Source organism: Triturus cristatus, chromosome 2_1 (assembly GCF_964204655.1).
Source record: "Triturus cristatus chromosome 2_1, aTriCri1.1, whole genome shotgun sequence".
Classification (NCBI taxonomy): Eukaryota; Metazoa; Chordata; class Amphibia; order Caudata; family Salamandridae; genus Triturus; species Triturus cristatus.
This window is the reverse complement of record NC_140581.1, coordinates 1,045,968,398-1,045,986,931: the sequence shown is the minus strand read 5'-3', so window position 1 is coordinate 1,045,986,931 and position 18,534 is coordinate 1,045,968,398. Positions and strand designations below refer to the sequence as shown.

Here is an 18,534-nt window from a genome sequence, read left to right as displayed (position 1 = left end):
GCACTTTGTTTACCAGGCTGCATCCTTCCTTTCAGAAAGAGGGGCTCTGCCATCAGACACACAGTGGGAGGTGGAGCCAGCATTCACCTTGCCAGGCACAGCCCTATTCAGGTCCAGGAGCTACCCCTCCCCATACTCCAATGCAGATTTCTCTATTCAACCAAGGTCTGACTCAGCCTGCCCTGTCCCTCCAAAACCAGACAGCCAATACACATAACAGCAGAGCACACTGGAAGGCTTAGGCAAGAAAATACCTACTTTCTAAAAGTGGTATTTTCAAACACAGAATATAAAAATAAACTTCACTAAAAGATGTATTTTAATATTCTGAGCTCAGGCATACTAAATTCGTTTTTCTACCTTTTTCTGTGGGTCAGTTAGGACTATAGAATATAATAGCCAAACCTCCCATTCTGGCCTATGGAGAACAGGTAGCCTTACAGTAGTGAAAAACGAAATTGGGTGTAATTCACTACCAGGACATGCTATACACATCAGAGCATGTCCTACCTTACACATACGATGCACCCTACCATAGGGGTGGCTTACATGATGCCAAGGGAAGGTTCAGGGGCTGGTAAGTGGGTGCACTTCACAGCCAAAATGGCAGTTCTAGACTGCACACAGACACTGTAGTGGCAGGTCTGAGACACACTTTACAAGCTGCTTCTGAGGGGTGGTGCAAACCAGCGCTGCAGGCCCACCAGCAGCATTTGGTTTACCAGCCCTGGGCACACACAGGCCACGCTACTAGGGACTAACAGGTAAACCAAATAAGCCAATCATGGATATACCAATTCACATGTCATCTTTACACAGGGAGCATTCGCGCTGTGGCACTGAATGGCAGTGGCACAGCGCCCAGAGCATCTATTACCAGCAAAAACAGAGGAGACAACACCGAAAAATGGAAGAGAGACCCACGCCAATGGTGCCAGGTCTAACAGGGGGCATCTCTAAGATGCCCTCTGTAGTGCTTTGTACATTAAATCCCACACTGGCATCAGTGCGGGTTTATTGTGCTGAGAAGTTTGATACCAAACTCCTCAGTCTTCAGTGTTGCCATTATGGTGCTGTGGAGTTTGTGTTTGACGAGCTCTCAGCACCATGTACTCTTAAATGGCAGCACTGCACTTACAGGGCCCAGGAATGGACCTGGGTACTGTAGGGGCACAGGGCTCATGCTCCTGTGCCCACACCACTGGCATAGGACACCCAGCTAGAGGGGTGGCTGATGTATGCCAGGGCAGTGTAGGTGGTGGGCATGGCACCCAGGGATGTGTGCCATGTCGACTCTTTGTTTTGTCTTGTACCTAGACACTCAACCTGCAAGGGTAGTGCCTGTGTGTTAGGGTACAGTGCCTCTAAGGGTGGCACAGTGAGTGCTGCAGCCCGTAGAGGCCTTCCCTGGTCACAGGGCCCTGGGTACCGAGGGTACCATTTACCAGGGGCTGACATGTGACCAGGGTTTGCCAATTTGGGTTTGAGATTTTTAGGGAAGGAACATAGGCCCTGGGCACCTGATTGGCAGGAGTCCAGGGCACACTCAGTCAAAGTACATTCAGCAATTCAGCAAAAAACTGGGGGCATACCATGCAAGAAAGATGGCACTTTCTCACAGTGGATCATCCCACTGGGGTGCTAGGCACAACTTTCTGGTGTGCTTCTTCACTACCTCCCAATCTCCAGGATTCAAATCCTGCGCCTGAGCCGGCTGCCTGGCAACTGTGTCTTCTCCAACCTGGTAAGAGACAGAATCCACTAGGTCAGCCAATCTTTTGCAATAGTCTAATACCACATCAGATATATTCAGCAATTTATGTCCTGGTATAAATGCTTCTGAGTCCCATCAATACAAGAGGCAATGCTTCTGGCCAATTCAGTGATGTGGATGTACACACCTTTGCCAGTCTTGACTTGATTGTGCCATTCAATTGCTCTACCACTCCTGAAGCCTCTGGGCGGTATGCACAGTGCAGTCTCTGTTCAATTTTGAATGCTTCACAGATTAATCAAATTATTTCATTATTAAAATGAGGTCCTCTATCTGATTCCAAAGTTACTGGAAAACCGAAGCGTGGAATTAACTCGCTCAACAATAATTTGACAACTGTTATACTGTCTTTTCTCTTAGTGGGGTATGCCTCCACCCATCGTGAAAACAAGCACACTATGACAAGGATGTGCTTCATTCCCCTGCAGGGTGGTAACTCTATAAAGTCAAGCTGTAATCTTTTTGAATGGTCCTTCTGCCTTTCCGATTTTTCCCCAACTGACCACCGTCTTCCTGCCTGCATTTATTTGTTGACAAACTAAGCATCTCTGGCAAAGACTCTCTGCGACTACCCTAAATCTTGGGTTATATCAATCTTGTCTAAATAGTCTAATTATAGCGTCCCTGCCTACACGAGTGTCTCCATGGTACATTCTTGCCATTTGAGAAAGTAAGCAGTCTGGCATGACTGGTCTGCCATAACTGGTCTGCCATCAAGTTACACCCACACATCATCTTCTGCCCTCCTTTCACAACCTGATTTTATCAATTTTTCCTTTTCACTAACTTCTACCTCATCCTGCAACTGTCTCATCCATGTTTCGAAAGCTGAGAATAGAAATAAGTTGGCAGCTGATTCCACTTGTTTCCATTTTCTTGTTTAGTGCCATATTATTTCTTGCACAGTATTGAGCAATCTGGTCAGCGTATCGATTACCAGCTGCTACATAGTCATTTCTTGACTGGTGAGCAGCACATTTGACCACTGCTATTTCTTTTGGCAATTGTATTGCTTCCAATAGTTCTTTCACAAATTTCCCATTTCTTATGGGGGATCCTGAAGAAGTCAGAAATCCCCTCTGTATCCAAAGCTGGCCAAAGTCATGCACAACCCCGTAACCATATTGGCTGTCAGTAAATATGGTCACTTTCCAATTTTTCCCAATTTTGCATGCTTTTATTAAAGCTATCAATTCGGCTACTTGTGAAGACTTGACTCCTGGTAAAAAGGATGCTTCAATGACCCCAGATATTTTGCAAACCGCATAAGCTGCACTTAGCCCTCCTCCTTCAAGCCTTAAACAAGAGCCATCGTCAAATAATTCATGGTCTGGCTCTTTCAGAGGCTCTTCCTGAATGTCAGGACGGGGCTTAGTACACATTTCAGTCACATTAAAGCAATCATGATCTACTTTATCCTTCACTTCTTCACAACGTGAATCTGGTAATAAGGTAGCTGGATTCACCATTGTGCACCTGATTACTGTCACATTTTTTGCTCCCAGAATTATTCTTTTATACATAGTCATCCGACTAGGGGTAAGATGCTGTGTTTGAGTTCTTGGTAACAGTATCTCAACTGAATGTGGAACATAGACGTTTACTGGATGTCCCATCACAATTGACTCACTTTGCTCTAGACTCATACAGGTAGCTGCTACTGCTTTTAAGCAGCCAGGTAATGCTGAAGCCACAGGATCCAAAGTAGCAGAGAAATATGCGACTGGACGTCAGCTTAATCCATGTCTCTGGGTTAAGACTGAAAGCATACAACCCTCTCTCTCACAACAGAACAGTGCAAATTCTTTCGTATAATCAGGCATACCTAGAGCAGGGGCCTCACATAGACAATTTCACAATTTTACAAATGCTTCCACACTTTCATCATCCCAAACTATTGGATCTTTCTCTCTTTTCCGTATCATCTGAATCAATGGTTTTGCTAGTAAGGAAAAACCTACAATCCACTGTTGACAATACCCCCCCACTCCGAGAAACATTCTGATCTCTCTTTGCGTCTGTGGTAACTGCATTTGCTTGATTATTTTAATTCTCTCTGGGGTCACTTTCCTCACTCCCCTTTCTATCTGGTGGCCCTAGAATTTAACCCCTGTTCGACAAAATTGCAATTTCTCTGGAGACACTTTGCGTCCTCCGTCAGCCAAATGATTCAGCAATGCAGTTGAATCAGTAACACAATCTTCTCTGGATTTTGATGCCACAAGTAAGTCATTGATATATTGCACTAAAGCTGAATTTCTGGGTATAATTAACTTCTCTAGGCACTTTTTCAAAATCTGATTGAAAATTGAGGGACTTTCTGTATACCCTTGAGGAACTCGGTTCCATGCCAAGATACGATCCTCAAATTTAAAAGAAAAAAGATAACTGGCTGTCTGGATGTAACAGAATGAAGAAAAAGGCTTGGCACAAATCAATTGCTGTAAACCATCCTGCATTCCAAGGTATCTGATAAAGAATTACTGCTGGATTTGGCACTACAGCCCAACAAGGTACTACAATTTTATTAATCTTTCTTAAATCCTATACTATCCTGTATTTTCCGCTAGGCTTTTTAAGTCCTGTTATAGGTGAATTACAAGTACAGCTCATTATCTCTTTTAAAATACCCTGTTTAATCATTCGTCAATCTCTGAAGCTACTCCTGCTTTTACTTCTGGACTCATTTTGTATTGTTGGGTGTTGGGGTAAACCGCACCTTCTTTCACAGTCACTTTCACTGGGTCTACATTTGCCATTAGCCCTATTTCTTTTCCAGTGATATCCCATACCATTGGGTTCACAGTTGTTTTCAGCTCTTCTGGTAAGTCCTCTTTAGTCAATAAAGAATACATCTCATCTTTATTTATTTATATATTTATTTGAAAAGATTTATATAGCGCTTCAAGACCCGGGCGTAGCAGAGCGCTTTACATGAGCATTAAGATTCCAGTCGGTACAGTAGATTCAGCTGGATCGAAGAAAGTATACAGACATTGCCCATTTAACAAAAACACTTCTTAAATAAGCAAAATAAACTAACGGATATGGCCAGGAGTAGAACGAAAATTTCACTGCAGACAATTAACACAGAAACAATAAAAAAGGCAAGGGAGCTAAAGGAGGGTAGTTTACCCGGGGCAAGGCTTTCGTTTATGCAGTTAAATGGGATAGGGTGATCAGATGTACATTGACCGAAACATGCAGCACCGCTCAAATTAGGAAAGGGGGAGAGGGAGAGATCGGGTCCGTTAAGTGAGGAAGAGAAGAAAAATCGAGTGAAATAGGGTGGAAAGGAGCAAACGAGAGGAGAAGGGAGCAACGAGTTTGGGGGAGAATTGGGGAGGAGCTAGAGGTAAGTGTTAAATGGATGGAGGTTAGCATTAGAGTGGAGAAAAAAAAGTCAAGGAGGGAGAGAGAGGGGAGAGGAGTCAGACAGAAAAAGACTGCCAGGGGGGAATGAATACCGGGGGATGAATAAAGGGTAGAATGCAGCGATTATGGACCCCAGTATTTGCAAAGAAGGTGGGATTTTGAGGTCTTTTTTAAAGCTGTGGTACGAGGGGTTGCAGCGCAGGTCTCTGGGGAGGGCATTCCAGATGTTCGGGGTGTTTCCCGAGAAGGAACGGGATTGTGTGGAGCACCTATTTGATAGGGGGGGGGACGAGAAGAAGAGCATTAGAGCTTCTCGTCTGCCGGGCGCAGCTACCTCTGTGCCTTGTCTTGCAAGCATTATCCTGTAAACAATATCCTCATCAGGGGTTTGAAGAGCAACACCATCCGGTGTGCAATAAATTATGCAGTTCATTTTGCACAAGAGATCTCTTCCTAGTAAATTCACTGGACTAGAATCACAGACTACGAATCTGTGCATGCCTTTAAAATTTCCAATATACACCTCCATAGGTTCTGTAATTGGGGTTCTAATCTGTTGATTCGAAACTCTGACTACTTGGATTGCTTTTCCAGAGAGGGGTTGGTTTGGGATGTCTGCTGTTCTCACAGAAGAACGGGTAGCACCAGTATCCAATAGAAAAGTGATATCATTGCCTTCCACTTTCCCATCAATAAATGGACCTGTTTGATCTACCGGCAAGGATGCGCCAAGTACTCACCCCTCTTCCTCCCCCCACAGGCTCCATCCTTGCTCATTCTCACTTTCATCGTTATTCTGCAAAAGGTATTGTGAATTCACAGAATTTTTCTTACCACTTCCTCCTTGAAATCCGGCGTCCGCACTGTACTTTGGCTTGTTCACAAAATTTTGCATAGGGGCAGGTGGCACCTGGAACTGCTGATTAACTTCCTGCTGCGGTTGATTCATAAGCACCTCATTCTGCGTCTGTGAATTTAAGTTTTGGGTTAGCCCATTATTATTCTGAATAGTCTTACACTTGTTTTTTCAATGTCCAAGCTTTCCGCACCCATGACAAGGAAACTTCTTCTTTGCATCCTCCCTATTCCTTCGTCCTCTTGATTTACCACCACTCGCCACATGATCACTCTGATTCTGTTCTTCCATCTGACCATCAGTCTAACTATTTAATTTAAGTTTCTGTTGTTCTGCCAATTTCACTTGTGCCCACATCATTTTCTCTTTTAGCTTTTTATGCCTTGCCTCAATCTCGTCCCCACAATACTTTGCGTATTTTAAAATATCGTCAATGGGCTTTCCCTGCCAACACAACATATGTTGTTGAATCATCCGACTCATTTCTGGTTTCAGACCGTACACAAACTGATACCCAATGTTCTCAAGGCCACTGTACTGTTCAAACACCTGCAACAGTTGTTCATAATACGCATGAACAGATTCATTCGGCTCTTGGGTTGTTCTATCTATTTTTACCCGATCTGTTTCTTTAGAAGGAATTTTCCCTTTCAAGAAAATAATTACTTGGTAATATTTCATCACCTCATCTGAGGGTGCTCCCGTCTTCGCATCTCTTGGATACTCTTCACTTGGCCAATCAACTGTGATCTTCCATTCTGTCCATAAATCAGCAGGTACCACTATATCAAACAGACCATCAAAATCTTATAACAGAACCTTTGAAATTTTCAGAAACCTCTCAACCTGTTTGTACCATTCAACTGGTTTCTCTCTCAGTTTAGGGAAATCGTTTGTAAATGACAAAATATCCTGTCGATTCCATGGTTCATGAACTTATCCACCACCAGGTACCTCTCTCATGGGACACAATTTTTCTACTTTTCCTATCTCTTTTAACAGATATGCAGTAGACGCTTCTTTTGCCTGTGCTTCCTCCTTCTTCCTTGTCCACCTTATTCTCCATTTGTCAATGTCTCCCCACTTTTGCAAAATATTCATCAACTCCTTTACCTGTAACTTCTTTCCAGACACATTCATATTTTCTAAATCTTTGTCAGTAAACTCCACTCAATATGGTTTCTGTAGCACTTTTGATCTGCCTAGCTCTATGCCCATCTCAGAGGCAAGTTCTGTCAATTTCTCATGAAATAATCTCACATTTCTGGTTATACTCCTACATATAAACAACAACTCTTCCTCATTGTAGGTGTTTAATCTACCTATTCCCACATATCACCTCTTCCAATTTCTACTTTTAGTTTGTAAATATCTAAAATCTTTGGGGGTGAGCTTTGTTTTTCTATTCCGTGTGCCCATCTCTCCAGATCTTCTGGGGTTACTGCTGTTGAACTTCTGGCTCCTGCGGAGACCACTGACGTTCCTTCTTTTGAACTACTGGGTGTAACTCTTTTCAGGGTTTCACTCATTGATTCTCTTATGGGTAGATCCATTAATTAAATCACTGAATCGCACTCACTGGCTTGTTCCTCAGTTATTACAATTTGTTTCCTGGGGCTACTTAAAGGAGTCGTTACAGCTTGTGGTTTTGGGCAATTTATTTTGTCTCCACACAATGGAACAACAGGACCTAGAGTTACTGGTATTGTCAATGAGTCAGGGTTCAAATTTAATTGACCTATCCTCTGTATTAATTCCTCTCTATTTTTATTTAATGCTTCTTTTTCCTTCTCTTGAAGTACCCTGTTAACTGATGGATCATATAAAATTTGTGGAATCAAAGGTGTTCCCAGTACGGGTGTACTTGGGGTGACTCTACATGGTCCTTCTTGGTACGATGGAGAGATTTTAGTTAAAATGTCTTCTAATAATTCATCATCTGACTCACCATATCCTGTCTCTTTCATGTGTTTTGTTTTCTCCTTACACTTGCCCCCTGACTGTTGCTCAGCAATTAACACTGGATATAAACCTTCTGATACCATTGCTCTTCTCCATTGCTTCATCTGACCCTCATGTGATTCACGCAAATACCTAGGAAAATGACCCTTGTATCTTCCACTCCTGTTTTTCTCTCGTTCATTTGATTCAGTCTCCCATTCTTCTATTGCCTCATACTGCGACATCCTGGGTCTCGGATCTAAATCTTTCATCTGCATTCTTAAATTCTGAAGAATTCTCCCATTAAACGTACCATGTTCTGGAAAAGCTAAAACACCATCTCCTTTCGTGTACACTATCCAATTCTCCATCTATACACACACATGATATCCTCTCTCCATCATCACAAATGAAGCAGGCGTTTTTGGTGGCGGAATAGGAATTCCCTCTCGAGTCAATACAGGCTTATCTTTCTTAAAGAAATTCTTCATTTCTTTATAAATGACATTTGCCTCTTTAATCCATACTTTCTGGACACTCAATACATAAAACAATAATCTGAAAATCCTCCAGCTTTTCTGTCAGGGCGACTTACACCAAAAGGCAAATGAGATTCAAACATATACATTTTCGCCAACCAATCTAGAAACAGCTTTCATCCAATCACCCAATCAGATTGCGGATCACGCTTGTGGTCTGACCAATGCTAGCGCGGCCTTTTTTGATGTCGTCAGTTCTGCTCCTCAGTACTGAACCCTCCTCTACAATTTTGCGTCAGTCACATGCCCGCTGTTTCAACCTATCCTCTCTGTGACGTATTAGACACAAATGTTTATTTTATCATGTATTTCTATTCATCCAGTGGTTTTCGATGCTTGTTCCCAGGGTATTTATCTCTTGTGTCCTTGGACTGGGTTCAAGTATATCGTCACTTCTTCCGGCTCATTCTCACTAAGCATGCATGGAGGTCAGGTGGTTAACAGACTCTAGACTCATATGAGAAGCCCAAATGCGTACTAGCAGGAAAGTCAGAAAGACAGGTATTCATTTCAAATATAAATGGTTTCACTGTATACCACTTATCTCTACTCTATCCCTTTTTAATCATTATTACCTTCCCCGCATTAGCATTAGTAAAATAGCTTGGTTTAGTTTCGGCAAAGCAGATGCCAAGCATGTGAGCTTTCAAGCAGCCATTTTAATAGCGTCTGCGCATGCGCAAGAAATTCCCTCCGAGCGACAGCTCATCATACTGCGTGATGCGATTGACTCATGCGCAATAAAGATCTCCCGTTAGCAGCCATTTTAGAATCTCGCTCGAGTTATTTATATTAGCAAACATGTAGGCAAGCTTCTCTTATATTCAATGTGCTGCGTATTAATTTACACAATACGTGGTTAATACAATGTTAGTAGCTAAATGAGAGGATTGCTTCGGAGCAAGTCTCTTTTCTAGGAGTCCTTGCTCCGTATCTAGGACCGCTGTTTTATCTGCATTCAATTTCAAAAAGTTATTAGTTATCAAACCTGTGACTGAATCAAGATATTTCTGAAGTTTAAGGGATAAGTCCAAGTTCCCACCAATTTTTTGTAATAGGAATTGAATATCAATATCTACAGAGTTTAAAAAAAAAGTAAAGCTAGAAGAATGAATTAAAATAACTAAAATGGTAAATAAACTTTAAAGAACTCCTCAAAGGGCGCAAGAACTCTAAATGAAACAATGACTAGTGTTTTACGTCTAAGATAGAAAATGTGCTTCACTTCACATACGACTAAGTACTAAACATTAAATTACAGATGTACACAAAGAAAACAAGACCTATCTAGCACCACCTGAAATAGAGAACTTTGTCAGAAGGGTCTGTTAGAGTTAAATAACGTATAGCTCCTCCTTATGGTAATTGTCAAAAGTTCCCTACAGAAAACATTTCCTATTGTAGTTATTATAAAGTTCTCACTGTAAAGCCCCTTTCTTATGCATTTGTCAGACTTCACAATGTAAAACCTGACTCCAGGAGTAATGAGGCAGAGCAGTTAAACTGTGTTGTACTGTGGGCGAGTAATCCAGAACTAAGCAACACACAGCAGATCAATGTCTAACCATTGCATTTTCGTTACAAACAAAGTTTGTTAAAGTACACCAACTAAGTACTGTACTTGATGTAAAATCCCTTTCCTTTGTATCTGAAACTGTGTTCGCAACATAGCAATACTTCCTATGGTGTTTGTCTTAGAGCACACAATATAAAAGCTTTTTCTGTTGTATTTGTCAGAGTTCACATTTTAAATTCCCTTCCAAAAACCATTCCTATTGTATTTTTGAAAATTCTGGTTTGGGATCGCTTGGGGCAGTAGAAAGTTACTGGGGCACTAATCTCTCAGTGGGGTTTTTCTTCTTTGGTGTTCTAGAGCCTCAGTACATCTTTCCTTTAAACCGGGATCCTAATACCCCTTTTAGGACTCTAATCTCAGGATAACTAGGCCAAACAGCAGTTTAAGTCTTACTTAGGGAGGTGATAGGATCTAGAAACTGAAACCTGCATCACATACAAATAGCGATCAACTGGTGTCCAGGTAACGCCCCCTTAAAGAAAGAAAAAGTGAAGAATACATGGGGCATCCTCAATAGGAAATCATGTTGGAATCCACATAGGCTACACAACCCTGGACATCCATGTGTCTCTAGTATTTAGAAAGGTTTAGAGTTTAAAAAAGAAAATGTATTAAGGTTTTACACTTATTTAAACAACCCCTCCAGATATGGCTTCAAACATAGTATTGCATTATTATGCGGTGCATGTGATATCTTCATATGAAGCGACATAGCCGTCGGCATTGGGATGTCCTTAAGTGATAAAGGAAAATCAGTGTCCTTGATAAACAAACAACCAATCATAACATGAAATCCAAACAAACAAGCTCAGTAGTCAGCCCTAGGCATTCATGGTATCATGCCGTGCACAAGTGGGTGCTACGGGGAGCATCCATCAAGAGTGTGATCCAGACAGGTAAAAATAGACAAGTCACAGTGGGAAGAGGGGGAGGGGACCCAGCCTGGGGGAAAGATATGTTTAGGGCTGATAGATTTCCATGTGTGCTACCCAAGCCCATGCCAAAATACTGTAGATAATCCACAAGAAATAGCCTATCTTCTCCAAACAAACATTTCCTACCTTCACATGGTTCCCTTGCTTTGCCTTTCCTGTCCCATGCGATAGGCCTACTCATTGTATCAGGGGGAGGTTGAGAAAATATAATAGTGGGACACAATTGACTTTCTGTACATTTCTGGCTTCCAAATGTAAGTTGTTGTACACAAAAGAAGACGCTTTGTAAAACACCCTCACAGTCACCTTGTTTATCCCAAATTCAGCGTGGTGCAAATAACCCCTAATCCTAAACTCACATTCTTGGTTACATTTAAAAAAATGCTTAGCTTTCCTTCATAACCATTTTTTATTCATTAGAGTCTGGAATCTGCATTTGATTCAAGGTCAAAGCATAAAGAAAAATCATTATAGGATGCAAGTCAGTTGATGGCTCTGTGTATCCTGTGTTTTCAAATAACTAGCAAACGTTATATACATTTGTGACCATAAGTGTCTGATGGACACAACTGTGTAGTTTTTTTTAATCTTCTTTCAGCACAAAAGCTTACAGATAACAACACTGTTACGTATTTCTATTTTTGTTCTACTTACATTCACAGTTTTCTGATTTCCACAACTAGTTTCCTTGGAGAGGCCATGCCAGATCCACATAAACGACCCATCGCTGAATTCTGAATGTTGTCTTGTTTTCAGAAATGTATTGCTCTCCGGGTATAACTATGTGGTTTACATCCGTTTTCACCACTATTTGAAGAAAATAGGGAAATACTGACTTTACTTCGAAATTTGTAAAAACATGTGAAAACATTCTCCTATGTCTATTTGTGGAAACTGGGAAGGGGTCACAATTAGCATAGTAATCCTTTTTGTTTCTGTAAATCTTAGAAAAGAAACCCACACTTTTCCAGCAATTTTCTTTATTTTTCACCAAAAACTCTATTTTGCCACATTTTGACTATTTTCTCAGGTCGCTCTGACAAAATTCTCTTAGGTCCCATTAAAAGAGTTAATTAGTATATTTGGGAAATGTACACATGTAGCAGACTGCAAATAAGATTATGCAACATTTATTGCTACATTTATAGTAATGCTGCTACATTTTAGGAAATAGAATGAAGATGTTATCCAGGATTTAAGAATCTAGTTTTTTAGGATGCTGGTCATCATTTGTTTTACTTTTATACCTAAGCATGGTCTCTACATCTTCAATGAGATTATCGATTTCTGCCATAGTGCAGTTGTTCCTCGCACTCTTTCTTATTTTAGGAGTGCCCCCCCCCCCCCCCCCCCCCGCTAGGCTCAGCATCCTTTGCCTTGTGCTTGACCATGGTCACAGGCCAACTGGAATGCAGATTATAAAGCAGAAAGTTGCTTTCTTGCACAGGGCCAGTTTGATAACCTCATGGCCTATTACATACACAGTTCCCTTCTCCTGTATCGTGCAAAGACTAAATAGTGAGTTGGATCACAATATTGCTGGTACATGTCCAATAACAGAGACCCTTATCAAAATAGAACACTTTTTTAGTGTGGGTGCTGTGTAATGGGTGAACATAAGAGCCAGTGACCCAACAGGGTTGTGGCTCTAATAAAGTGCACGTGCAAATATTAACAATACTACTTAACATTCAATGCTCATTAAGTGCCAATCAATAAAAAAAGTTATGAAACAAGTTAAAACAGTAAACGTCTCTTCATTTAAAATGAATTAATCAAAGACAAATTAAACAAAAATGCATGTGGACTGCATAGGCAGAGAGAATTTGAAGTACGGGCTCTACCAAAACTCGAGGTTAGAGTATCCTGATGGGTACACAATGTCATTAAAACAGACATTAAACAAGGTGCGATGTATCTGTAAACAAGGCGGCAATTGTAAAAGACCGAAAAGGGGAATCCAGGGGGGGAGGGCAGAAGGTGGGCCAGCCTCTTATGGGCAATGACGAGCTAGTCCTGTGCATTGGGAATGTCGAAGGTGCTTTGTAGCGTTTCTGGGGCTCATGCTTCTCCTTCCCCCTGCCGCGAGAGCCGTTGACGCCTTCCCTGGCATGCCTGAAGGTAACACTCTGAAAGAGACTACTAGTTATAGATTTCTTACCTTAGAATTACCCCCAGGCATCAGACTGGATCCGGAGAATTGTTTCTCAGCAGTACCCCTGTTCGTTGGTAGGTGGCGGCGGTCGACTCCGCGTTCGTCACCGTGATCGCTGGCATGACGTCGCGGTATCTACTTAGATATCGCCCCTGCGCGCTGACGTCAGTTCTTTTTTTTATCCGCGCCAGCCAGCGCTGATCTGAAGAGAGTGGTACCCTTAGTCACTTTTTGACTAACTTTTTCGACTTTTGTCGACATATTTTTGGAGTCGTTCATCTCCTGGTGCACATAGGGATGTCACATCGTTGGAGCGGCTTCAAGCCTTGTGACTCCTGTCACAAGCTGATGTCTGTCACAGATCCGCACCTTGTATGCCTCTCGTGCTTGACCATGAACCCGCAGTCTTGGCGGGAGCAGTCCCGAAAGAGTCTGCTCCACACCCACCGCTCTAGGTCCCGGTCAAGAGGAAGGTCGCGGGACCTGCCGCAGAGCCACCCCCATCATTCTTCATCAAAGTCTCCGTCATTGGGTAATTCGAAGCATAAAAAGAAGGCGAACAAGCATCTTCGTTCTTCGCCTTCTCCCCGTCCGTTGACCGACGGGACGCAGAGGGTCGTAGTCCTCCGGCTCCGCTTTCGGAGCCTGCTGGGACAGCTCCGAGCTTCCCTCCCTTCCCGGGAGCTGGAGTGTCCCTTGCCTGGCTCAGTGCCTTTTGCGAAGCCCTCCATTCCATCTTTGGGCAGCCCGACTCTGCCTTCGGGCACCCGAGACTCGGCTGGGGGCTCTAAGCCTTCTATGCCGGCGTTTTTGGCCTTGACGCCGCAGGGCTCCCAAGGATCCAGGCCGGGATCCAGATCGGTGCCGGTCGACCTCACGGTACCTTCTCCGGCGCTGATCCCTCTGACGATGCCTTCGCCACCTTTGACGCTGGTTGCGTCCCCGGCCGGAATCGACCACGGACTCCCCCTCGACTTGGACACATAGGCGTACCGGCGCCGACCAGCGCCAGCCGATACCGGCGCCTGAGGGTACTTATGTACCGCTCTTCTTTCCTGGCGTTCTTTATCGCCCTGAGTGGTGGCCAGAGGAGGGTGAGGAGGACTGGGAGGGGCATGTGGACCCTCTGGCAGACCAGCTTGAAGAGCCGGATTGGAGAGAGGAGTTGGGTGATGCCAGTGGTCTGGATACTTCCCCAGACATTGGTGTGCTTTCTCCCCCTTCCGTGGCTACGGAGGAGGGAGCTTCCTATGCTGTGGTGTTGCGTAGGGTGGCTGAGGCCTTGGGCCTTGAGCTTTCTACAGTGGCGGTCAGGACTAACCTCCTGACTGAGGTGCTTCAGCTGGCAGCAGCCTCTTCTGAGCCCATGATGCCTTTCAATGAGGCCCTCGCTGACATCCTTCTGGGCTCCTTGTCCAAGCCCAACACAGGGGCTCCTGTGGATAGGATGAAGGCCTGACGCCACTGCCCAGCACCGTGCGACCCACTTTTCCTCCCCCAACACTCTACCCCCGAGAGCTTGGTGTTCCAAGCCTCATCTTCGAAAGGAAGCGCTTTCCCTACAACTCCTCAGATAGGGAATCCAAGAAGCTGGACCATATTGGTAAGATGTTTTCTTCCACCAGCTTAGGACTGCGGTTGGTGAACACTTCATGTCTCTTAGACCGTTACACACATTCAGTGTGGGACACAGTTGTGCAAGTGCTGCCACAGTGCCCGTAGGATGCCCAGGTCGTGCTCGCCCGCGCTGTTGCTTAGGGTTGAGGCGCAGCAAAGTTCACCATCTGGTGTGGACTGGATACTGCCGCCTCGCTGGGTAGGACGATTTTCTCATCAGTAGAGCTGAGACGCTACGCCTGGCTGAGAACCTCTGGCTTCTCTGGGGATGTCCAATCTACCCTTTTGGACATGCCCTTTGGCCGTTGCCTGTTTGCTAACAAGGTAGACAATGTGCTTGAGCGCTTTAAGGACTCTAGAGCTACGGCCAGTTACTTGGGCCTTGCAGTGACTTCTCGCCCCATGCAGTCTGCCTTTCGCCCCTTTTGTGGCCACAGAAGGGGTGCCCCACCATGTTCCACCCAGGGCCACACAAGCCACCCGGCGTCGTGAGTCCGGGGGCCAGAGGGCGGGCCAGTTTACCAATGCCCCCCCCTGCAGCTACCTCCAAACCTTCCTAGTCTGACCTTTCAGGGCCACCAGTTGCCAGTGGCCGGCAGGATCTGCCATCACTTCCTCCACTGGCACAACATCATGTCATACTGGTGGGTTTTGCAGATAGTCCGAAGGGGCTACTCCCTCCCCTTCAAGACTCCACCATGCCACCAACACTCCAGCGCATGTCGGAGGATCACTTGGGCCTTCTCCATCAGGAAGTTACGGCTCTCTTGACCAAGGGAGCTATTGAGCGAGTCTGTGTGCCAGAAGTAGGTCGTGGTTGTTATTCCCACTACATCCTGGTACTCAAGAAGGACAAAGGCCTGCGTTCTATCTTGGATCTCAGGGACGTCAACCACTTTCTCAGGAAGGGGAAGTTCAAAATGTTGACATTAGCTCAAGTCCTGCCTGCTCTCGACCATAGAGACTGGATGGTAGCGTTGGACTTGCGGGATGCTTATTTTTACATCCCGTCCTGCAAGCCCACAGGTGTTACCTACGGTTCACGTAGGCCACAAGCATTTTCAGTTTACCGTGCTCCCCTTTGGCCTTACCAGCGCCCCTCTGGTGTTCACCAAAGTGATGGCGGTGGTCGCAGCTCATCTGTGCAGATCAGGGGTTCCAGTCTTACCCTATCTCGACGACTGGCTGTTAAAGGCGAGCTCACCCCATGCAGTCGTCTCCCACCTCCAGACTATGGCGGACCTCCTGCACTCACTGGGGTTCACTATCAACGTGCAGAAGTCACACACGATTTCCCCCCAGAAGCTCCTTTTCATTGAAGTAGTTCTGGATACAGCACAGTTTCAGGCTTATCCTCCCGAGCAGTGAGTCTGGGATGTTCGGGCTATGATACCGATGTTTCACCCTCTGTCCCAGATTTCGGTGAGAATGACCCTAAGACTGCTGGGCTTCATGGCCTCCCTCATCCTGCTGGTGAATCATGCTAGGTAGCATATGCAGGCTCTGCAGTGGGACCTGAAGTTGCAGTGGGCGCGGCATCAGGGAAATATTTCCGATTGCATCCAGATCTCGGGGGCGCTGCACACCTATTGCAGTGGTGGCTAACGGACCAGGATTGGGTCAACGGCAGATCCCTCTCCCTTCCCCAGCCAGAGTTCACAGTGGTGACCAATACGTCACTCCTGGGAGGGGGCGGCCACATGGGAGAGGCGGAGATCATAGGCCTCTGGTCTTCGGCGGAGTCCAGGCTCCACGTCAACATTCTGGATCTCCAGGCGATTTGTCCTTCTGTCAGAGACAGGGTAGTGCAGGTGTTCACGGAAAACCCCACCGCCATGTGGTACTGCAACAAACAGGGCGGGGTGGGGTCCTGGACCCTACGTCAAGAGGCTCTTCACCTTTGGACGTGGCTGGAACATCAGGGCATGTCCCTGGTGGTTCAACACCTGGCAGGTTCTCTAAATGCCAGGGCGAATGAACTCCCCCGCCAGTGCATGATGGATCACAAATGGCATCTTCATTCGTAGGCGGTGCCAGGTCTCTTTTAGCAGTGGGGAGAGCCTTGGTTAGATCTGTTCGCCACCAAAGAGAATGCGCAAGGCGGCACTCGCTTGGCAACGCTTTGCGTCGCAAGTGGAATTGCGATCTTCTATACGCCTTTCCATCTATTCTACTTCTGCCCAGAGTGCTGAACAAGATCAAGCACGACTGAGCCAAATCATTCTTGTGGCTCCGGACTGAGCACAAAGTGTCTGGTATCCCGAGCTCTTGAATATGGCCATCGATCCTCCGATCAGACTGCCTCTTCGGGAGGATCTTCTGTCGCAGCAGCAAGGGTGGGTCCTCCACCCGAACCTGTCCAGCCTCCACCTCCTTGCGTGGACTTTGAGCGGTGACAGTTGACAGCTTTTGACCTTCCTCTCGAAGTCTGTGATATCATCTTGGCAGCCAGCTGTCCCTCTACTAAAACGGTATACACCTGTAGATAGAACAAATTTGTGGCATGGTGCACAGTAAAGACTGTGGATCCCCTTTCTGCCCCTCTCTCAGAGGTTCTCTTCTTCATTCTTTCTTTGGCCCAGCAGGGCTCTGCTATGGCCACTCTTAAAGGCTATCTTTCGGCCATTTCGGCCTTTTTTCGCCTTCCTGATCAGCCTTCTCTTTTGAAGTCCCCTATTGTAAATAGGTTTCTTAAGGGCATTACTCACCTCTTTAATCCTGTTTCTTTCGTAATGCCCTAGTGGGACTTGAATCTGGTCTTAACTTAGCTTATGTGTGCTCCTTTCGAGCCACTACATAATTGTTCTCTCAGACTCTTGACTTTAACCCCTTGTGTGTGCACGACGGCTCCCGGCCGTCGTGCATTACGGTGGGCGTGTGCGCACTACGGCCGGGAGCCGTCGTAATCCCGCCCACCGTTTATTTCTCCCGCACAGCGCGGGAAATAAACTCGCATACAAGGGGTTAAAGACTGATTTTCTGGTTGCCATCGTCTCTGCTCACAGGGTGAGTGAGCTTCAGGCTCTACCTTCTAAACCTACTTTCCTTGCTGTCCATCCAGACAAGGTTGTCCTTCAAACTAGACCTTCTTTTCTTCCCAAAGTGTTTACCTCTTTCCACATAGGATAGACCATCACTTTGCCCACCTTCTTCCCGCCTCTGCATCCTTCCTAGGAGGAGGAGAGACTCCACTGTCTGGATCCAAAACGTGTGTTATCCTTTTATCGGGATCACACAAAACAATTCCGGGTGGATGATCAACTCTTTGTTGGCTTTGTGGACGCCAAGAAAGGTCGGGCCGGGTAAAAACGGACCATCTCTTGATAGGTCGTCCTTTGCATTAAGATCTGTTACTCCTTGGCGAAAAAGCAGCCTCCGGAAGGACTGCGTGCCCATTCCACAAGGGTGATGGCAGCCACTACTGCTTTGGAATGTGGAGTCCCCCTCAGTGATATCTGCCAGGCAGTCACATGGGCATCCCTGCACACGTTCACTAAACACTACTGCCTGGGTAGCCAAGTCCAGACAGACGGCTTCTTTGGCCGTTCAGTTCTCCAGGACTTTCTGGTGTGAACGTAGTTCACAGACCCACCTCCGGGATTAGTATTGCTGGGGTATCTATTCTAATATATATCTTCTACAGATGTATCGTTTCCGAAGGTAAGTAACTTGTTCGTCTACCGCACGGTGAGAATGTCGAAGGCGCTTTGTAAAACCGTGTTGGAGCTCATGCTCCTCCACCCCCTTGCCACAAGTACTGTTTACG

The 18,534-nt window shown here is 45.3% G+C and overlaps 1 protein-coding gene across 5 annotated transcripts in view; it reads left to right on the top strand.

Annotated features, from left to right (window-relative positions):
• The window catches only part of HERC3 (HECT and RLD domain containing E3 ubiquitin protein ligase 3), a 517,835-nt gene that overhangs the window by 346,022 nt on the left and 153,279 nt on the right, over positions 1 to 18,534 (top strand). The gene's annotated exons all lie outside the window — the stretch shown is intronic.